This window comes from Cetorhinus maximus, chromosome 6, assembly GCF_964194155.1.
Source record: "Cetorhinus maximus chromosome 6, sCetMax3.hap1.1, whole genome shotgun sequence".
In the NCBI taxonomy this organism is placed as follows: domain Eukaryota; kingdom Metazoa; phylum Chordata; class Chondrichthyes; order Lamniformes; family Cetorhinidae; genus Cetorhinus; species Cetorhinus maximus.
The window spans coordinates 6,988,907-7,012,765 of record NC_135884.1 but is presented as its reverse complement, the minus strand read 5'-3'; positions in this window follow the sequence as shown (position 1 = coordinate 7,012,765).

Below are 23,859 nucleotides of genomic sequence, written 5' to 3'. Positions count from 1 at the left end.
AATCCAAAACATTTTTTTGCAACTTTGTCTATTTCTTTGTCCATTAAATTATACCATGTTGTGGTCGCTATCACTAAAATGCTCCCCCACCACCACCTCAGCCACCTGTCCGGCTTCATTCCCCAGAATTAGGTCCAGCACTGCGCTGTCCCTTGTTGGACCCTCTACATATTGACCTAAAAAGTTCTCCTGTACACATTTCAAGAAATCCACTCCATCCAAGCCCTTAACACTATGTCTATCCCAATTAATGTTGGGAAAGTTGAAATCACCTAATATAATTACCCTCTTGTTATTGTTTTTACACACCTCCGCAAATTGTGCACATATTTGCTCCTCAATTTCCCGCTGACTATCTGGGGGTCTATAATAAACACCTAACAATGTGGCTGCCCCTTTTTTATTCCTAAACTCTACCCACAAAGCTTCATTCGATGCCCCCTCCAAGATATCATCTCTCCTTACTGCAGTAACTGACTCCTTAACTAATAATGCAACGCCTTCTCCTCTTTTACCCCCTCCCCTGTCTCACCTGAATATTCTATATCCTGGAATGTTGAGCTGCCAATCCTGCCCCTCCCTCAACCACGTCTCAGTGATGGCTACTATATCACAATTCCACGTGTCAATCCTCACCCTTAACTCATCCGTTTTACCTGTAATACCCCTGGCATTAAAGTAGAGGCCATCCAACCTTGCCTTACTCCCTTGAAACTTAATGCAGCTGTACTCCCTCTGACTTGATTATTTTACTGTATTATGATGTGTCCCTATTCTGCTAACATTCTGTGTCCCCTCCCCCTGCAGAATTAGTTTAAACTCCTCCCAACAGCACTAGCAAACCCGCCCTCAAGGATGTTAGTCCCGCTCTGGTTCAGGTGTACAGGTCCCGCCTTTCCCAGAAACAGTCCTAGTGATCCAGGAATCTAAAACCCTCCCTCCTGCACCAACTCGTAAACCACGTATTCATCTGTGCTATTCTCCTATTTCTGAGCTCGCTAGCACGTGGCACTGGGAGTAATCCAGGGATTACAACCCAAGAGGTCCTGCTTTTTAGTCTACTGCCTAACTCCCTGAATTCTTGATGCAAGACCTCATCCCTCTTTCTACCTATGTCATTGTTACCAACGTGTACTATGACCTCTGCCTTATCACCCTCCCCCTTCAGGATGCCCTGCAGCCATTCAGTGACATCTCAGACCCTGGCACCAGGGAGGCAATACACCATCCTGGAGTCATGTTGATGGCCACAGTAGTGCCTATCTGTTCCCCTGACTATAGAATCCCCTATTACTATTGCTCTTCCTCTCTTCCTCCCCTCCTGTACAGACAGGCTGCTTGTGCAGAAGCTTGGCTCTGTCCGCACTCCCTGCGCCCTCATCAGCCTCCAAAATGGAATACCGATTTGCGAGCGGGACCCCAGGGGACTCCTGAACTACCTGCCTGTTTCTCTTGGACTGCCTGGTGGTCACCCATTCCCTTCCTTCCTCAAGTCCCTTCATCTGTGGTGTGACCACCTCTCTAAACGTGCTATCCACAATGCTCTCAGACTCACGGATGCTCCACAGTGTCCCCAGCCTCCGTTCCAGCTCTGAGACCCGAGCTTCCAGGAGCTGCAGCTGGACACTAGACAAATATATGCCTTGGACAAGAGGAGAAGGCTGGAGATCGAGGGAAAAGTGGCAATAAATATTTTATTGAAAGCAAATATTAAAATAACACTCACACAGTGGAATTTTCATCACAGGTCAAATGTATTTTTCACTCCTTCGCGGCTTTATATAATCGCAAATATTTAAAGTTATTTAGGCTGCCATAATTTGTTTTGAATTGCTTCCTATATTTATTATGGAGGCTCTCAACGGGGAAAGAAGGAAGATTCAAATTTACTTTTCACAACCACCAGATATCACAAACAGCCAATGAAGTACTTTTGAAGCATTGTCACTGTTGAAATTTAGGAAACAGAGCAACCAGTTTACAGGCAGCAAGCTCCCACAAACAGCGATGTCACAATGACCGGATCATCATGTATTTTTGTGATGTTTGTTGAGGGATAAATATTGGCCGGGACACTGGGGATTAAATCCCCTGATCTTCTTCAAAATAGCGCCATGGGATCTTTTATATCCATCCAAACAGATTTTAGGTGGGGCACCTCCGACAGTGCAGCACTCCTTCAGTACTGTACTGGAGTGTCCACCTAGATTTTTGTGCTCAAGTGGGATCTTGGCTCATTCAGAAGTTGGAATTTTCTAGCTTATATCATACTGGGTATTGTCCTGAAGACAAATGCCTGGAATACCAGATACCTTCTGGTACACAATTCAAGTGCCCATTCTTTAGACGAGAAAGACTTGCATTTATATATTGCCTTTCACAATGTCCCAAAAGTACAAATTACAATCAACAAGGTACTTTTGAAGCATCATCACTATTGTAAAGTAAGAAACATGGTAGCCAATTCACACAGGTCCCAGGAACAGCAATGTGATAATGATCAGTTAATCTGTTTTAGGTGAAAATTGAGTAATAAATATTGGTCAGGACCGAGGGAAGGGCAGTTCATCTGCTCTTCAGATAGTTGCAGTGAGATCTTTTACCCCCCATTTGAGAAGGCAATGGCTCATTCAATAAGTGGCACCTCCAGGAGTGCAGCACCCTCTCAGTGCTGGTATTGGAGTGTCAGACTAAAGGCACAGTGGACTGGACTTGTATTCCAGTGACCCAGGGTAATGCTCTGGGGACCTGAGCTCGAATCCCACCATGGTAGATGGTCAAATTTGAATTCAATAAAAATCTGGAATTAAAAGCCTGATGATAACCATGCTGATTGTTAGAAAAACCCATCTGATTCACTAAGGCCCTTTTTGGGGAAGGAAATCCACTGTCCTTACTTGTCTGACCTACATGTGACTCCAGACCCACCGGAATGTGGTTGACTCTCAAATGCCCTCTGAACAAGGGCAATTAGGGATGGGCAAAAAATGCTAGCCTAGCCAGCGACGCCCACACCCCATGAATAAGTAAGTTTAAAAAATGATGTGCTCAGATCCCTAACGGCAAGTGTTGCTACTCAGCTGCAGGGGAATCACAGACAAGTTCAATGCTACCCTCAACCGATATACCCCACTCTGTGCCTCTCCACCAGAGGTGAGATATCATTGGGTGGCATTAACCCATATTCATCATACTCAGTGGGCACTGACCTCAATTGTAGGGCCTGTACTGACAGTAAAGCCTGCCCACAAACTGGGTCATTTTCAGGTGTGCAAGGCCAACTATACAACAGATAAATATGTTGGGCCTTTTGAAGATCTAATGTCCTGCTGGTCTCGGCTAGGGTTGCCAACTCTGGCCGGACATATTCTTGGAGACGTCAGCAGAAGTGACATCACGGAATCCCGGCTGCATGTCGTGAGCAGGTCTGGGAATACTTGAAAGCGCCAACACATTCCCAGGGGATCATCTGTGCCTGAAATATCTCCGCCTGAAGAAGTTAATGCGAGAAGTGCACATTATCCTGGCGGTTAAACCCCTTGCCCTGGTTTTGGGCAGTCCTGGGTGAAGGAGGATGCTACCTGTAAACTCCCAGCTCCCACTGCCCCCTGGAGTCCCGGGACGGAGAGCTGCTGTAGCCAGTCAGAGTCGCCGCTGTGCAATGCTGCGCTTTCCAATTGGAAGCGGCCGCGTCCAATCAGCGGCCGGCTGGAGAGTCTGAAGGTTCAGCGAACGCTGAGGGTGCAGCCGCAGGCCCCACACATCACAGGCCCGGAGCATCGGCCAGGGCTGCCTGTGTTAGAGATGTCGCAGATCAAACAAACACAGATGATGAGAGGAGAGACCCTCTGCCCTGGCAAGTCCGGTCTGCACGCCGACTCCCTTTGCCACAGGTGCTGTGGTTTAAAATCCCCCGGGAAGGCTTTCCATGGCCACCGGGAGATTAATGCTGATTCCAGGAGACTCGCGGCCATTCCGGGAGGATTGCCTAGTCTCGGCCCACAAGCTTTGAAAAGCAAGAAACAGTGGAAATTCGCGGAAACTTGGGGTCTCCGGTGCGCAGATCGTGAGAGATCACGGACAGATACAGAAAATAATCAAAAAAGCTAATGGAATGCTGGCCTTTATATCCAGGGGACTGAAACACAAGAGGGGGAGAAATCATGCTTCTGCTACACAAAGACCTGGTTGGATCACACCCAGAGTCAGCGTGAGCAGCGTTGGACACCACACCTCAATATATTGGCCTTGGAGGGAGTGCAGCATAGACTGACCACAATGACACCAGGACTCCAGGGACTTAATCAGGAGGCAAGATTAAACAGTTGTATCCCTGGAATTTAGAAGGTTGAGGGCTGATTTGATTGAAGCTTTCAAGGTACCAAGGGGAAAGGATAGGGTAAACAGAGATAATCTATTTCCACAGGTTCGGGAGTCTAGGATTAGGGGGCATTAGTTTTAAAAAGTAGAGCCAGACCTTTCAGGAGTGAAATTAGGAAACACGTCTACACACTGGTGTTTAATGGGGGTGATGGGGTCTTACCTGTCAGCTGGAGAGCTGGCGAGAACCCCACGTTGCCCCTTATTGGGAAGGCTGGCCGAATTAAATGACAATCATGCATTTAAGTGGGTAGTGTTGGGCCTTCCCTGGGTCAGAGACCCCAGGGGGCAGAAGTCCCACCTGCTGAGAATTGCTAAGCCAATTAGAGGCTGGCAGCTCTTCATTGCTCGACAGCGCCACTGGGCAGGCGGTGACTGCTGCCGGTATTACACCCACCCAAGGCCCAGGATTGCCAATGGACCCAGGAACAGGTAAGCGATGGCACGGGGGCTGGGCGACGGCGGTCATGGGATGAGGGTAGGGGGGGCCGGCAGCAAGAGCAGGGGGTGGCTCGCTGGAAGCCCACCTCCTTCCCGATGTTGGGTCCCTTGATCAGCCACTGTGTGGACCCCCCCCAATGCCGCACCTCTCCGGAAGCCCAGAAGCAACTCCAGCAGGGGTCTACTTTTCGGGTTTCCTGCAGGGTGAGGTCCCGCCTGCTGCTGGGTGAATAGTAGCAGTGGTGGGATGAGGCCCTAAAGTGGGCATTAATTGTCCACTTAAGGGCCCCAATGTGGAGGGGCAGGAGGGGTCTCCACAGTGGAGGGCATTAAATTCCACCGAAAGGGTGGTGCAAGTTTGTGATCCTCTTCCATAATTGGCAATTGATGTTAGGTCAATTGTTAATTTTAAAACTGAGATTGATAGAGTTTTGTTAACCAAAGGTATTAAGGGATATGGGGCAAAGGCGTGTATATGGAGTTAGGTTGTTGATCAATCATGATTTTAATGAATGGGGGAACAAGCTCAGTGGGCCTGATCCTGTTCCTATGTTTGTCTGCATTAACCATTGGTTGGAGAGAAGAACAAGGGTAAAAAGGATCAAAATCCTGGGATCCCCTCACTAACAGCACTTGGGAAAATCTTCGCCATGTTGTAAAGAACATATCTTTTTATTTCTGTTGGACTATGGATTAAAATTACAATGGCTGCAGTTTGAAAGCCGTGTCCACTGGAACAATGTGAGGGATATATACAATGCTGCTGCCCCAGAACAGAGCGTGCCATGAAAGACAGGATGGTGCCAAGGAGAAGTCCAGCCTAATGGGGAACTGCCTAGCAACAAGGTTTTAATTGGCTCCTGATCAGGTGACCAGCATTTGTGTGAGGGCAGTGCAGCAGAATAGCCCCTAGGGTGGAAGGAAAAAGACCTACAACCTCTTGCTCCTGTGTGTGTAAGGCTCCAGTAATTCCACAATAATAGCTAGCTGCTTTTTTTCTCCTCATATCCCTTTAACCTGCTCTCTCCCTGAAAACCCCTGTCAAGAGGCAAAGGGTTTAAATCACTGTTAGAGACATTGAAAGGCAAGTGTTCAACCAGTGAACTAAAGACTAAAAGTGCTGGCAGACCACTTTGTGTCATCAACAAGAACTGAAAGGAGTTTGGAAGACATCGATCAAAATCAACCCAATGAATCCTGTGCTCCAGAACATGGTGCTATTGAACTGTTTTATCCCATCATTAAAACCCCTGTTTTTGTGTGTCTCATGGGTCTTGTATGCGTCTGTGTAGGGATTTAAGAAGGGGGTAGAGTTTAGGCTGTAGAGTTAGAAATTAGCAGTTCATATTTCTTTCTTCTGCCACTGGTTAAAGCCAATTTGTTTCAATAAACAGTTATTTACTTATTAAGTTTACAAACCTGGTGCTCATATCCTGTTAACCTAAATTAAACAGTTAGGTGGGTGGATCAAACTTTTTCACGTTTGTCCTGGCTCGGGGAGCAGTGGGGCTTGATACTGCAGCGCACTGTCCCTGGTGAGTTGTGACAACGTGGATTGTAATGAGTTGAGAAGAAGCCTCACCGTAACCTTCTCACAGGGAAAGCAGCGATGGATAGTAATGACAGTGACCCTCCACATCCTGAGAATGAAGAAAATAGATAGATTTCCAAAAATATCCAAAATTAAAGAACCATCATGAAGTCTGCAAAGCGTATTTATTAAAACTAATGAGGAAGTGATTAAATAATTAACGTTAAGCAAATTAGATTACATTTGCATATATTAACATTGAGAATTGCTAGACAGGCTTCAAATAACTCAGAAAATACTGATCCAATGGTACATCAATACTGTAAGAAAAGTAACTTGAATTATGCTAAATGGTGAAATATGAATTAGCAGAATTACAGGATAGTTTTCCTTATTATTTGAGAAAGAACCCTAGTCACCTATCTACCTGGACAGAATATTGTTCAATATCAGGGAATATAATTGATTTATTAAATAGAATAAGACCTGATGTGGATGTGTAAATTATGATAATTAATATTGATTGTCTTCTGTACTTTCAAACATGGAAGGATAAAATGAATATATTATTCTAATGATGGTTTAATTTGCATATGTAAATTACACCCATTATATACCTATACGTGACTCAAGTTATATGAATACTGGAGGTGATAAGGAACTGACCATTCCTTAATACAAATCAGAAACTTTACATATTCCTGCTCTATTAACCCAGAAACAGGCACATCTGAATCCTACAATTAAGTAACAAAACATATAGCATTTTCTTTTATGCTTTCATCGGATGTGAGTGCCGTTGGCAAGAACAGCATTTATTGCCCAAGATAATTGCCCTTGAGAAGGTATTGGTGAGCTGCCTTCTTGATCCACTGCAGTGGATCTAGTATCGGTGCACCCAAGGTGTTGTGAGGGAGGGTTTTGACCCATCGACAGTGAAGGAACATACAGACACTGAACGTCCCAATAAATAGGTACAAAAGATGAGTAATTAACTTTGGAGTTGCACTAGGGCTGGGTAAAAGCTTTTAATCACAGTTCTCTCGGACAATGTGTTTTTCTCTTCATGTGGCTCGGTGTCAAATTTTGTTCCATGATTGCTCCTGTGGAGCCCCTTAGGGATGTTTTACTAAATTAAAGTTTCTGCACTGACAGGGAGAGAGACTTCCACATTTGGCCCTCTTTCTCACATTGCTGCTGGCCAATGGTGTGGGCTGAACATGAGGAGCAAACAAGTGCACAAAACCAGCATTGTTTAAATGTAAGTAGCTGTTGTGTATATGGTGACATATGTCGCACAAGAGGCTAAGAGTCAAAGTATTAAATACAACTCATCCCCTCCCCAGTCTAGAGGACACACAGGTGGTGTTGGCCGGGCAGACTTGCTGTCCAAACGTTTCTCTTTGTTAAAATGTATTCTCCGGATGTGAGCGACACTGGCAAGACCGACATTATTGTCCCTCTCCGGTTGCCCTCAGGTGATGATGGGCTTTCTACTTGAACTGAGCATCTTCAGAGGGTTAAGAGTCAACCATGTTGGTGAGGGAACTGTAACCACATAGAGGGTGGAATGATGGCACGCTGCACCCACACCACCGCCCTGGAAACCACGTCAGCACTGGAGCATGACCCCCACCCCCCGCAGCCATAAAGCGTTGCAGTGCGGACCAACGAGGGCCGAGAGGGGCTTCCACCCCTCACTGGGGCAAAAATCCCGCCCTAAAATCCAATTGGCCAGCAGCTCTGAGCGCCCCACCAGCGCCAGTAAAGCGACGGTGGCCGCGGCCGGGACTGCAGAAGGAAAAGAAGGTCAAGGCCCATGGGTCCCCGGAGCAGGTAAGTCTGGGGTCTTGGGCTAGGAAGGCTTGGGTAGGTTAGGTAGAGGGGCGGTGGGGGTATGGGTTGGGTTTAAGGGTGGGAGCGGAAGGAATTGAGGGAGGGGGTTTCCACCCAAGGTGGGTGGGGGGGAGTGCCGCCTGGTGATCAGCCAAGGGAAGACCCTGAAGAGTGACATCCCCTCACCCTGCCTTCCTTCCTGCCCCTTAAACATTTCAGGTTAGAAATAAGGCTCCCCGCTCCCACCCTGCTGCCCGTGCCAAACACTTTATGGCGTGGGCAGCATATTATCAGGACCAATGGGCATGTGAAAATAAGCCTAATTGACCCTTAATTGTTCATTAAAATATGGTGGGTGGGCTGCCGATTGCGGTGCCCCATGTGTTATGGGGGAGAGCTAAGGGTTGGGTGGGCTGGTGGTGGGATGGGGGCGCCCTCCCCATTTTGCGTGACATTCCCCCCCAGCAGCCCAACCTCCCCCCCAGGAAACACACTCACCGGCTGCACATAAAATTCAGCCCATGGTCCCACACCAGGAAAGGATGACATTTCCACCCCTAAAGGACATCATTGAACCAGTTGGGCTTTTACCTTCAAGGTCACTTTTACTCATACCAACTTTCTATTTCCAGATTTAAAAATAAAAATACTGAATTCAAATTCTCAACCAGCCAAGGTGGTATTCGAACATACAACCTTGGATTACTAGTCAAAGGCCTTTGGATTACAATAACAACTTGCATTTATCCAGCGCCTTTAATGTAGTAAAATATTCCAAGCTGCTTCACAGGTGCGTTATCAATTGATAGGAAATAGTACATTGTATTTTCAGCACAGACACAGGCCACTCAGCCCAACAGGACCCGTGCTAGCCCTTATGCTCCACGTAAGACTCCTCCCATTCTTCTCATCCCGTGCCATCAGCATACTCATCTATCCCTTTCTTCCTCGTGTTTGTCCAGCTTCACATTAAATGCGCATTAGGACAGGTGACCAAAAGCTTAGTCTAAGAGGTAGGTTTTAAGGAGTGGCTTAAAGGAGAGGAGAGAGAGAGAGAGAGAGAGGCAAAAGCATGAGGGAGGGAATTCTACATCACAGGGTCACTGCAGCGTCTAACTATATCCAACACAATAGGATTGAATTGGCCAATTGATTTGCACCAGACTGAACAGTTACAACATATTAAGCAGTAAAATGGTGACTGTGTGTCAATTTGCATATGTCAGGGCAGTGCCAAGCACTTACTCATGTCGCAATTGCATAAAAATGGGGCCTGAGTGTGTGCAGAATGAAAGAACAGGTCAAGGGTGAACTACAGACATGAATCGCAAATGCGGACACCATCCCAAGTTGGTTTAGAGCCAGTCACTCAATGCAGTAGGATTCAATCTCACCCTGTCATTCATCCCTTGCTAGCCATTATCTCCTGTAATATATACAAGCTTCTTTGTCTCGCTTTGTGTTTAGCTGCACATGGGCATCCCATAGAGGAATAAAGAACATTGGCAATAAGCAACTATGGGTGAGATGTATCAGACACGAGAAACATTGTGCAGGATGTTGGGGGAAAGGGGGTAGGTCAGGGAACAATCTGCTGTAGAAAATGGGCATATTGTGATTAGCAAGTGTGGAATCTTCTTAAAAAGGAAAGATGACTTCAAGTGCATGTCACAGAATCAAACACACCAAGTAGAATGAAAGGAAAACCTTTCAAAAGAGGTCTGAATGTTTTTTTTTAAATCTTATGCACCAACTAGGTTAAATTTATGTCAAAGATGAGTCTGCACCTTTGGAGGCAAGCCAATGATGTCGCTGGAAGGGTAGGTCTGAGAGGCCCATTGGAGGATCCGGGCTGAAGAAGCATTGGTTGCTTCCACATTAACCGGAGGCCAATTGCAAGCTTCCCACTGATGGGATGTCATTCGAACTGATGGTGTTAATTCAGTTAATTAGCTTCCCTGGATGGTTCTCTCCCTGTCTCTTTCGCATGCACACAAAGCAGCTTATTCATGTGAAGAAAATGAGAGACAGTGGAGATATTTTTTTGGAGGTCTGTGTGCAGATTGAAGATCATTAGCTCCCATTGTTCAAAGTCAGAACGAATCTTGTGCTGCACCAGTGAGGTTTTTGTGAAAATTAATCTTCCGCTTTTTACTCAGCTGATTTAATTGAATTTTTTATGCTTTTTAAAAATCATTTAATGGTTAAAGCACAGTGCCAAAGTTGTCTTTTCTCCAGCATAATTTTCTCCCGCTCTTTCCTGAAAATGCCAGCAGAGAAAAAAAAAATAGGCTGAATGGCCTCTTCCTGTGCCCTATAATTCTGTGAATTGCAGGGCTGGGGTTTTGGGGATTGTGGAAAAACAGCCTTCCAATATGTTCCATCTCTGAAGAAGAGTCATACGGACTCGAAACGTTAACTCTGCCTTTCTCTCCACAGAGGCTGTCGGGCCTGCTGAGTTTTTCCAGCATTTTTTGTTTTTGTTTCAGATTTCCAGCATCTGCAGTATTTTGCTTTTATCTTCCAATACGTTGTCCTTGTGGCCATTCTTAATGCGTGCACCAAACAGTGAGGGTTAAACAGCCCATTTGACTCTGGAAACTTCACAGGTGGAGAAACAATAAAAAGAAAATAATCTTCATTATTTTCCGACTTCAGTGCTTTACAGTTAATGAAGTACTTTCGAAGTGATGTCGGTGTTGCATCGTACAAAACAAGGCAGCTAAAAACAGCAATGAGATAAGTGACTAGATGATCTGTTTTAGTAATGTTGTTTGAGAGATATGTGTTGGCCTTGAGATCAAAGCGAATTCCCCTGCGTTTCCTCAGATGATGCTGTTGCATATACATCAGAGGGTGGATAGGACCTTGGTTTAATACCTCATCTGAATTACAGAGCCTCTATTTGCACCACATAGGTGTCAGGCAATGATCATCTCCAACAAGAGGGCATCTAAGCACCATCCCTTGACGTTCAATGGCATTACCATCACTGAATCCCCCACTATCAACATCTTGGGGGTTACCATTGACCAGAATAAGAACTGGACTAACCATATAAATACGACAAGAGCAGGTCAGAGGCTAGGAATTCTGCATTGAGTAACGCACCTCCTGACTCCCCAAAGCCTGTCTGCAGTGGGGCACAAGTGGAGAGTGTGCTGGAATAGTCTCCAACTGCCTGGATGAGTGCAGCTCCAAGAACACTGAAGAAGCTTGACACCGTCCAGGACAAAGCAGCCCGCTTGATTGGCACCCCATCCACCACAATTAGCATTCACGCCCTCCACCACCAACGCACAGTGGCAGCAGTGTGCACCATCTACAATATGCACTGCAGCAGCTCGCCAAGGCTCCTTTCACAGTACCTCCTAAAACCGCAACCTCTACCACCTAGAAGGACAAGGGCAGCAGATAGATGGGAACACCACCACCTGGAAGTTCCCCTCCAAGCCACTCACCATCCTGACTTGGAAATATATTGGCCGTTCCTTCACTGTCGCTGAGTCAAAATCCTGGAACTTCCTCTCTAACAGCACTGTGGGTGCACCTACACCAGGTATCTGCAGTGGTTCAAGAAGTCAGCTCAAGAGGAGATAGAAATGGGCAATAAATGATGGCCTTGCCCAAGAGTAAATTTTTTAACAAATTCTCCAGCAGTGCATCATTCCCTTGGTTATGCACAGCCTCGATTTTGTGCTGAAGTCTCCGCTTAGGGATTGAAGCCATCACCTTTTAACTCAGAGCTAAGAGGGTGTACACTGAGCAAGAGCTTATTTCAATTCTTTTTCTTTCACGGGACATGGGTGATACTGACAAGGCCAGCATTTGTTGCCATCTCTGATTGCCCTTGAATGGAAAGGCTTGCTCGGCCATTTCAGAGGGGCAGTTAAAAGTCAGCATCGCTGTGGGTCTGGAGTCACACGTAGATCAGACCAGGCGAGGACGGCAGATTTCCTTCCCTAAAGGATGTTAGTGAACCAGATGGGTTTTTACAACAATCGGCAGTGGTTTCACGGTCACCATTAGTGAGACTAGCTTTTCAATTCCAGGTTGTATTAATTGAATTTTAAACTCCAGCAGCTGCAGTGGTGGGATTTGGACTGAGGTCCCCAGAGTGTTTAGCCTGGATTACTAACCCACTGAGATTACCACTACACCAGCATAATAGGCCAACACCCCCTGAACCCACTCGTGATCTTACCTGCTTTCCAACAGAGGGCACTGGATAGCAATACTTTCATGGGATGTGAGTGTCGCTGGCAAGGCCAGCATTTGTTGCCCATCTCTAATTGCCCTTGAACTGAGTGGCTTGTTGGGCCATTTTGGAGGGTAGTTAAGAATTAGCCACGTTACTGTGGGTCTGGAGTCACATGTAGATCAGAAGATTTCCTTCTCTAAAGGGGCATTAGTGAACCAGATGGGTGTTTTTATGATAATCGACAATGGTTTCATGGTCACCATCACTGAGACTAGTTTTTTTTTTCCTTCCCCTAATTCCAGATTTTATTAATTGAACTTCAAACTCCAACAGCTGCTGCAGTGGGATTTGAACCCTTGTTCCCAACACATGAGCCTGGACTGCTGGATTACTAGCCCAGTGACATTATCGCCACACCACTGTCTCCCCCCTTCGTTGGGGAAGCAGGGGCACTGAGCTCACTTATAATGGCTAGGGTCTTCCGCAAAACAGCAATTGCCATCAGATTGCCCTCCCTCCGACTTGCCTGTGCCCCAGCAGGGCTCCTCATGTCTGGCTGAGTCCTCCAAGGCCGGTTTCTTCAGAAATACAGAGTGTGCAGTCCCACGACAAGCTGCATCACAGTGTTGGAACATCAGGGGAGGGGGAGGCCAGCCAAGTCCCCTTTTTAGAGCAGTAGCTGCCATAACCTAAGTTTAAATGCCCAGTGTTGAATGTCAGTGAATGGATGAATGGGTCGGTGGATGAATGAGTGAATTGGCAGGGTGGTAAGTTGGGTAGATGGCAAGTTGGGGTAAGTAGGTAAGCATGTAGGTTGACAAGTGGGTGAGGTAGTAGTTGTGTAGGGTGGCAGGTGGGTGAGGTAGTAGGTGTGTAAGGTGGTAAAGGTGGCAGGTGAGTAGGGTGGTTGGGTGCCAGGTGGGTAGGGTGGCAGGTGGGTGAAGTGGCAGGTGGGTGAGGTGGGTGAGTGGGTCAGGGAGATAGTTGGGTCGGGTCGGGGTAGTCGGGTGGTAGGGGCTAGGCAGCTTGGGTCGAGGGTGTGTTCGGGTTAAGTTGGAGGGGTAGTCAGGTTCGGTTGGGGGTGTAATCAGGTTGGGAGGGGAGTCAGGGCGTTTTGGGGTAGTCGGATCAAGTTGGCTGGGAAGTCTAGGGGTCAGGGTTAGTCAGGAGGTTGAGTGGGATTTGGTGGGAGGGGGGGGCAGAAATCAGTTTGAGTGTTTGGGGGGTCAGTTGTGTAGCTACCCAGGAGTTAAACTAGGATATTCCGGGTAACTATCCAGGTAAATGAGTCAGAATGATCCAAAGGTCGGAATTTTCGGGTCCCACCAGCAGCAGGCATCGTTGCGAGCGGAACAGGAAAATTTGGAGAGCGACCAAAAGTCAATTGACTTTTTGTCACTCTCTAACTTTTCCCCATCCCACCCGTGACGATGCCCACCACCAGCATGGCCATCAATCCCTGCCCAAAGTCTTCAGCTTTCACTCAGACTATAACTCTAACACAAACTTTTTTGGAGGGTCCCGTGGAACAGAGGAATTGCCCATCAGAAGTTCAAAGTTCCTGGGCAATTTCCATGGAGGTTCCTTTTATTCATTAATGGGATGTGGGTAACTCTGCCTAGGCCAGCATTTCTTGCCCATCCCTAATTGCCCTTGAGAAGGTGGTGGTGAGCTGCCTTCTCTTGAACCGCTGCAGTCCATGTGGTGTAGGTACACCCACAGTGCTGTTAGGGAGCGAGTTCCAGGGTTTTGACCCAGCAACAGTGAAGGAAGGCAATATATTTCCAAGTCAGGGTAGTGAGTGACTTGGAGGGGAACTTCCATGTGGTGGTATTCCCATGTGTCTGCTGCCCTTGTACTTCTAGAGGGTAGCTGTCATGGGTTTGGAAGGTGCTGTCTAAGGAACATTGGTGAGTTCCTGCAGTGCATCTTGTAGATGGTACACACTGCTACTACTGTGGGTCGGTGATGGAGGGAGTGGATGTTTGTGGATGTGGTGCCAGTCAAGCAGGCTGCTTTGTTCTGTATGGTGTCAAGCTTTTTGAGTGTTATTAGAGCTGCACTCATCCGGGCAAGTGGAGAATATTCCATCACACTCCTGACCTGTGCCTTGTAGATGGTGGACAGGCTTTGGAGAGTCAGGAAGTGAGTTACTCACCGCAGGATTCTTAGCCTCTGACCTGCTCTTGTAGCCACAGTATTTATATGGCTAGTCCAGTTCAGTTTCTGGTCAATGGTAACCTCCAGGATGTTGATAGTTGGAGATTCAGCGATAGTAATGCCATTGAATGTCAAGGGGCAATGGTTAGATTCTCTCTTGTTGGAGATGGTCATTGCCTGACACTTGTGTGGCATGAATGTTACTTGCCACTAGTCAGCCCAAGCCTGGATATTGTCCAGGTCTTGCTGCATTTAGACATGGACTGCTTCAGTATCTTAGGAGTTGCGAATGGTGCTGAACATTGTGCAATCATCAGCGAACATCCCACTTCCGACCTTATGGTGGAAGGAAGGTCATTGATGAAGCAGCTGAACATTGGGCTGTGGACATTACCCTGAGGAACTCCTGCAGTGATATCCTGGAGCTGAGATGATTGACCTCCAACAACCACAACCATCTTTCTTTGTGCTAGTATGGCTCAACCAATGGGGAGATTCCCCCTGATTCACATTGACTCCAGTTTTGCTAGGGCTCCTTGATGCCACACTCGGTCAAATGCTGCCTTGATGTCAAGGGCAGTCACTCTCACCTCACCTCGGGAGTTCAGCTCTTTTGTCCATGTTTGAACCAAGGCTGTAATGAAGTCAGGAGCTGAGTGACCCTGGCAAAACCCAAACTCAGCATCAGTGAGCAGGTTATTACTAAGCAAGTGCCACTTGAGAGCACTGTTGATGACCCCTTCCATCTCTTTACTGATGATCGAGAGTAGACTGATGGGGCTGTAATTAGTCGGGTTGGATTTGTCCTGCTTTTTGCGTACAGGACATACTTGGGAAATTTTCCACATTGCCAGGTAGGTGTCAGTGTTGTAGCTGTACTGGAACAGCTTGGCTAGGGGCGCAGCAAGTTCTGGAGCACAGACTTCAGTACTATTGCCAAGATATTGTCAGGGACCATAGCCTTTGCAGTATCCAGTGCCTTCAACCATTTCTTGATATCACGTGGAGTGAATTGAATTGGCTGAAGACTGGCATCTGTGATGCTGGGGACCTCCAGGAGAGGTCGAAATGGATCATCCACTTGGCACTTCTGGCTGAAGATTGTTGTGAATGCTTCAGCCTTATCTTTTGCACTGATGTGCTGGGCTCCCCCATCATTGAGGATGGGGATATTTGTGGAGACTCCTCCTCCAGCGAGTTTTTTAATTATGCACTACTGTTCATGAATGGATGTGGCAGCACTGCAGATCTTAGATCTGATCCATTGGTTGTGGGATTACTTAGCTCTGTCTATCACTTACTGCTTATGCTATTTGGCACACAAGTAGTCCTATGTTGTAGCCAGTGGTGTAGTGCTGCTAGAGTGCACCGGAGCGCTGTTCCGGCACCTTCTACTTCAACCAGGCCCGCCAAACGTGTTGGACATTTAACTGACTTATATTTGAAAAATGGTGTAAAGCTACTCACCCAAACAGGGGCTGCTTTCTCTCTGCAATTGCTCCTGACATGCTCGCTAGTGCAGCAAAGAGTGGGAAGGTAAGTTTTAAAGGTGAGTTCTGGGGCCTGGAGTACGAGGCAGCTGGAGCGGAGACCAGGTGAGCCTGAGCAGGGCACCAGGCAGCTGTAGCAGGGCCCAGGTTGGCTGGAGTGAGGCGCAGGGTAGCCCAGGCGGGGCCCACCAGCACCTGAATAAATGAGTGACTGGAGTCAAAGTGTGAGGAGGTGGGGGGGTGGGGGGGGGGGGGGGAGAGTGAGAGAGAGAGAGAGAGAGAGAAAGTGTGAAGAGGTGTGGGAGAGAGAGAGAGAGAGAGAGTTTGAGGAGGTGGGGAGAGAGCAAGCGCGAGGAGGTGGGGAGAGAGAGAGTGTGAGGAAGTGGGGGAGAAAGAGATATGTGGAGGAGAGAGAGAATATGTGGGGAGGGAGGGAGATAGTGTGGAGGGGAAAGAGAGAAAGACTGTTTGGGGGGAGAGGGAGACAAAGTGTGTGTAGAGGAGAGATAGAGAGTGTGAGGGAGACAGAGAGAGATTGTGTGGGGGGAGAAGGAGATAGAGTGTGTGTGGGGGGAGAGGGAGAGAGATTGTGTGAGGGGGAGAGAGAGACAATGTGAGAGAGACAGAAAGAGAGAGAGAGAGAGAGAGAGATGTTGGAGGGGGGTTGGTGGAGAGAGAGTGTTTCACATTAATTCCTTGGCTGTGAGGGCCTGAGGGTGTGAAACACAGTATAATGTCTGTATTCACTGCTGACAGCTTTACATGGAATTTACAGCACAGAAATAGGCTATTTGGCTCACATCATCTATGTTGATGTTTATGTTCTGCACAAGCATCTTCCCACCCTTCTTGATCGCACTATCAGGGTAACCTTCAGCTTCTTTCTTCCTCATGTGTTTATCAAGTTCCTTGAATGTATCTAAAGTAGAATCATAGAATGGTTACAGCACAGAAAGAGGCCATTCAGCACACTGCCTCTGTGTCAGTTCCCTGCAACGGTAACTCAGTTAGCCCTACTCCGCAGCCCTTTTCCATGTAGCCCTGTAAAATCTTCTCTTTCAGATAATTATCCAGTTCCCTTTTGAAAACCACAATTGTATCTGCCTCCACCACACACTCAGGCAGTGCATTCCAGATCCAAACCGCTTGTTGCATAGGGAAGTTTTTCCTCATGTCGTCTCTGGTTCTCGGCCTTCAGTCGTTGGGGACGGTTCCTCCCCATTTATTCCATTCAGACCCCTCGTGATTTTGAACGTACATATCTCACAAATCTCCTCTTCTCCAAGGAGAACAGACTCAGCTTCGCCAATGTGTCCACTTAGCTAAAGTCAACCTCAGAACCATTCTCGTGAATCTTTTCTGCAGCCTTTCTAAAGCCTTCACATTCTTCCGATGGGGCTGAACTAATCTTTTATGAAGGTTCATAATTTATTTGCCTTTATACTCTGCGCCACAATTTATAAAACCCAGGATTCTGTACAATTTACTAACCGCCTTCAATGATTTATTCGCATATACACCAAGGTCCCTCTGCTTCTGCATTCCCTGTAGAATTCTACCCTTTATTTTTATGTCACCTCTCCTCATGCTTCTGACCAAAACATATCACTTCACACTTCCCTGCATTAAATTTCAGCTGTCACGTGTCTGCCCATTCCACTAGCCAGCCTATGAAACCTCCTCTTGAAGTCTATCACTATCCTCCTCATAATTCACTATTTGTCCAAGTCTTGCATCATCTGCAATGCTGAAACTGTGCCCTGTATACCCAGTCTAGGTTATAAATAGAAATCAAGAAAGGCAGTGGCCCCTCTAGATGCCATCCCCCAGTCAAAAGTAAGTAATGTTTTCTATAATTCTGCAATTAAACAGTTGCATAATGAAATTCTAGCTAGACTATGATTCTAAATACCACATGGTTCAAAATAAAACGCCTACCGGCACGAATATATTTCACTTAAAATGGCCTTTTGGGGGCACAAGTAATTAATACGTAGGAAGACAACGTAATGGTAGATTTAGAAATGATATGGCCAACATATTTTCTTAGAGCTTCTGCACCTCAAAATTTGCCACAACACCACTAGTTGACACCTCATTTTTAGGTATACCTGGTGCTGCTCCTGGCATGTCCTCCTGCACTCTTCATTGAACCAGGGTTGATTCCCTGGCTTGGTGGTAATGGTGGAGCAGGGGGATATGCCAGGCCATGAGGTTACACATTGTGTTCGAGTACAATTCTGCTGCTCCTGTTGGCCCACAGCGCCTCATGCTAGCCTAGTTTTGTGTTGCTAGATCTGTTCAAAACTGACCCCATTTAGCACAGTGGTAGTGCCACACAGCACAATGGAGAGTATACTCAAAGTGAAGAATGGACTTCGTCTCCACAAGGACTGTGCAATGGTCACTCCTACTGATACTGTCATGGTGGCAGGCAGGTTGGTGAGGAGGAGGGTAAGTGTGTTTTTCCCTCTTGTTGGTTCCCTCACCACCTGCCGCAGATGCAGTCTAGCAGCTATGTCCTTTAGGGCTCGGCCAGCTCGGTCAGCAGTGGTGCTACCGAGCCACTCCTGGTGATGGAAATTGAAGAGCCCCACCCAGAGTACATCCTGTGCCCCTGCCACCCTCTGTGCTTCCTCCAAGTGGTGTTCAACATGGAGGATTACTGATTCATCAGCTAAGATGGGGGTGGGGAGAGTGTGGGGTTTGGTGGTATGTGGTAATCAGCAGGAGGTTTCCTTGCCCATGTTTGACCTGATGCCATGAGACTTCATGGGGTCCAGAGTCAACGTTGAAGACTCCCAGGGAAACTCCCTCCCGACTGTATACCACTGTGCTGCCACCTCTGTGCTGGTGGGACAGGACATACCCAGGGATGGTGATAGTGGTGTCTGGGACATTATCTGTAAGATATAATTCGAACCTGCCTCTACTACCCTCTCAGGAAATTTGTTTCCTACTCCAACCACCCTCTGGGTGAAAAAATCTTTCCTCATGTCACTTTTACTCCTTTTGCCGATTATTTTGAACCTGTGCCCTCTAGTTCTTGATGCTTCCTTGAGTGGGAACAGTTTCTCAGTATTTACCTTGTCCATACCCCTCAGGATCTTGAATACCTCTATCAAGTCTCTTCAAAGCCTTCTTTTCTCCAAGGAAAACAGTCCCAACCTCTCCAATCTATCCTCATAGCTACAGTTCTTCATCCCTGGAATCATTCCTGTGAATCTCCTCTGTACTCTCTCCAATGCCTTCACATCCTTCCTCAAGAATGGCGTCCAGAACTAGACACAGTAAACCAGATGAGGCCTAACTAGTGTCCTGCACAAGTTCAACATGACCTCCTTACTCTTGTACTCAATGCCCTTATTAAGAAAGCCTGAGATGCTACATGCTTTATCAACTGCTCTCTCAACATGCTCTGCCATCTTAAATAACTTAGTACATATACACCACAGTGCTTCTGTTCCTGCACCTTCTGTAGAGTTTCTCCCTTTATTTTATACTGGCTCTCTATATTCTTCCTGCCAACATGAATCACCTCACACTTCTCTGCACTGAACTTCATCTGCCACTTGTCTGCCCAATCCACCAATATGTCTACGTCCTTTTGAAGTTCAATATTTATATGTATTATTTATATATTGCATTGTTCTAAATAATTTACATTGTGACTTTGCCATTCATATTATGTAATCAGCTCTACTCATACAAATGTCAGATACAATCCCCACACAGTGAGATCTGATATATGCTCAGAAACTATGTGAAAAACTAAAGGTGAAACATATTAGACTTTAAGTGTTTTGTCTTTTCTTTCTCTTAAATAATTCTTATTCTGAAATTTAATACAGTTGTTTTATTGCTGAAAAAAAATAGGCAAATGAAAGCTTTTCATTTTGCAATCAGGACACTTCACAAGAATACCAATATAAGGGGAAAAACAACTATTTATACTGTATGAGGAGAGAGTGTTGATTGGCTGGCAAGTGGACTCTAATTGGTCCAGGTGTGGAGAATGCACCAATTGATGGTGAATGACAGTTATCTACTAAGCATTGTTTGAAACTTAACCAGGTAACTTGACCCTGATTGGTCAAGGCATTGCCCTGAGGATTGAGTTAGCGAATGGCTGTAGCTTATTTTGTTCAGCTGAAACAGGTGCAATGTGTGTATATGTTCTTTCCATCTGCAAGGAACAGGGCCCTGTGTATTAATATATGTAGCTTCCAGTACATGCAAATACACCAGGCTGTGAGCCCAACTGACAATCTGAAATTGTTTGTCAGCGTAATACTTAGCACACTGAGGATTATTTAGCAAATGTTGTTTAATCGCAGAATCACATCTAATGTTGGCCGCTCACAGGAACAGTTGTTTTAATACTTATTTAGGTATTTTATTGCATTACTCCTCTATGCTTTTAGAGGAAAGGTCTTTGCAAGAAACATGTGACAAATCAGAACTGTGGCTTAGTTATTTGTTCTCTTGTTCAGGCACTTGTTACGAGCAGTTCCGGGCTGAGGAACAAACTTCGTATTTGTTGTTAATCAATGGTTATTTAGTGATTATTGTAGGCAAGATGTTCAAAAGTGACAAGAACAGTGAAATATTACTGTAGTAATGTTTAAATCATAGGACTGGAAATAGTCCATTCAGTTCCTCGAGCCTATTCCACTATTCAATGAGATCATTGCTGATCTGTATCTTAATTCCATCTAACTGCCTTGGTTTCATATCCTTTTATATCCTTGTCCATCAAAAATCAATCAATCGCAGATTTAACATTATTAACTCGGCTAACATCTTACTTTTTGCGGGAGAGGGTTCCACATGTCAACCACCCTTGGGGTGAAGAAGGATTTCCTAACTCCTCCCCGAATGACCTGGGTCTGATTTTAAGATTATGTTCCCTTGTCCTAGACAACCCATCAGCAGAAAGTATATTTACATTAACCTATCAATTCCCTTCAAAATCCTAAAAACCTCAAACAAATCAGCTCTTAACCTTCTACTTTTCAAGAAATACAAACCAAGCTTGTGAGCTAGGGAACCACTGAAGTGAATAGCATTGGTGCACTTAAGCTAGAAAAACCCAGTAGGGAGAAAGGAGCAGAAGGATATTGAGGTAGGGTGAGATGAATTAGAGTGGGAGGAGGTTCATGAAAAACATAAACACATGGACTAGTTGGTCTGTCTCTATTCTGTGCATTCTATGTAACTATAAACACAAGACAAACTTGTACAGGTATTTTCAATACTGTGACCACGTAGTAGTGGGACCATTTTGGGAGAACGTCACTATACTAGGCACTGCTATGGACCACCACCACCAAAACCACACTAACACCATCCCCTCCCCCCCCCTCCCCTCCCCCCCAACATAGCAACAGATCTGTTGGCAGCTCATTGCGTGCTGTGTAAAAGCAAGTTTCTTCCACTGTCAGGTGCAGGTTAAGTTGAGCAGTTTAAAGTTCTGATTGCAGTCAATAACCTAGGACATGCCTCTTCTGTCAACAAGTTTATGAAGCACCCTTGGAGTTTCCTCCGATTATAGGAACTAATGGTTTCTTTACTAATATTAGTGGTTTGGTTCCACTACACTCCCTTATATTTATGCACTCCTGGTGGCAAAGCTTCCCAACATTGACCTTGAATGTGTCTTTTAGATTGAAAATGCCAGTTACAAATTGCTTACAAAGTTCAAAGGACTCTATGGGCTGAATGGCCTCCTTCTGTGCCATAAGTGACTATGTGCTTAATGTGCAACTCTTCAAAATACTGAGGTTATTTCACAAAGCTACAGAGAGCAGCCCAACCTGGTTTATCAGATCCAGGATCTTGGTGAGAATACGAGCACGTTTCCAAGGATTGATGGGAGTTTCATTAAACACTTGAGCCTCCTGCAGTACAGGACAATTCAGAGGTACTTCTTTGGCTGAAACATCCTAAGGTTTCTTTTCATTTATTCTTTCATGGGACGTGGGCTTTGCCAGCCAGGCCAGCATTTGTTGCCCACCTGTAATTGCCCTTGAACGGAGTGACTTGCTATAGGCCCTTTCAGAGGGCTGTGGATCTGGAGTCGCTTGTAGGCCAGGCCAGATAAGGATGGCAGATTTCCCAGGTTGTGAAAGACACTTTAGAAAGGTAAGTTTCGTATTTAATTGGGGGATAAGGTGAGGGTGAGAAGTGTCAAAAAGAGGTGTTGACCTTTGAAACAAAAACAGAAAACGCTGGGAAAATCTAAGCAGGTCTGGCAGCATTTGTGGAGAGAGAAACAGAGTTAACGTTTCGAGTCGGTAAGACCCTTCTTCAGAGCTTGTCCTTTTCCTGAACCACAAAATTCTTATGTACTAATTTAAATTAACATAACTGCAGAGAAATGCCTTCTCTTACAGGGCCTGAACATTCGTCCAACAACATTGAAAGCCTAGTTTAATCTCTTGGCCCTTAAAGGTGCCAATAAACTCTTAGCAGTCCTGTGACATGTTGTGTTCTCTCCTATTAAGGAGAAACACTTTGAAAAGGTAAAGGCCAGCTGTCAAAATTGTTGAAAGCTCTTTACCTTATGTGAACACAGTGCAATGAATGTGTACAATTTGTTTAATGTGACTCAACACTCCTAACACCTTCCATTTAGATTGGGCCTTTAACTGTAGTAACACCTCCCAATTCACTTCACAGGAGTGTAGAGAAAGAGTTGACACTGAGCCAAAGAAAGAAAGACTATGAGGATAAGCGACCAAAAGCTTGGTCAATGTAGGTTTTAAAGGGCATCTTAGAGGAGGAGAGTGAGGGGTCAGTGAGGTTCCGGGAGGGAGTTCCAGAGCTTCAGGCCCAGGTAGCTGAAGGCATGACTCACAGGTGGGAGGGCAGGCAGTCCCCAGACACATGCACGGAGATAAACTGCTGCTGGAGGACCATCAACTCAGTGAAAGACGCTCAATGGTCTGCCCGAAACTTACTGGTCTTCTAGTGCAAAGAGCTGTCGACCACCGAGTGTTGCAGACTGGCACATTCCAAGCTCCGGGACTATGCGCTGAGGGACGCACTAAAGCTTGGGGCGGCCGCTGCAGAGGCGCAATGGGGAAAGGTCACTGTTTGAGGCCTTTCAGTCAGGGTACACCGAGGGGGTGGAAACTGGGGAAAACCCCTGGGGCTGTATGTTTGACAATGTAATGAATAATTAAACATTAACAGTGATTAGTAAATGTAATGAGTAACATATGGCACAGGAAAACACTGATTTGGTTTTGCACCTTACGTAATGTCAGCTGTGAATAGTCATGTGATATATTTTGATACATCTGATGGATACAGTATATTTTTGGAAAAAGAAATTGGGAGTGAGGGGGAGGATGTGGGGAATGCGGAAGTGGAGGATCTCGAAGGATGGGGGTGGGTTGCAGTTTGAGGCCACGGAGATCAGGGCTGTTGGGGGCTGGGGGAGGGGGCGCGTTGTGACTAAAATTTTCAAATCCAGGCATTGCGGGACCTGGATCAAATGTAGGTGATCGAGTGGGTGGAGGGTGATCGGGGGGGGGATCACAGAAGGACGGGGGCGTTGAAGATGGTGGTGTGGTTGTCACATATTTAGGAGCATGTGACCACCATCACTGCTAATGCTTTAACCTTTCGCTTTTTTAAAAAACAACAATTTCTCGGGCTGTGGATAACGCTGGCAAGGCTGTGTTTATTACCCATCCTCTGTTTTGCCTGAGGAAGTGATGTCGAGCTGTCTTCTTACTTTGTACCAGTTACATTTACAACTGAATGGTTTGCTAGAACACATCAGGAAGCGTTAGAGTCAACTGCAGAGTAAG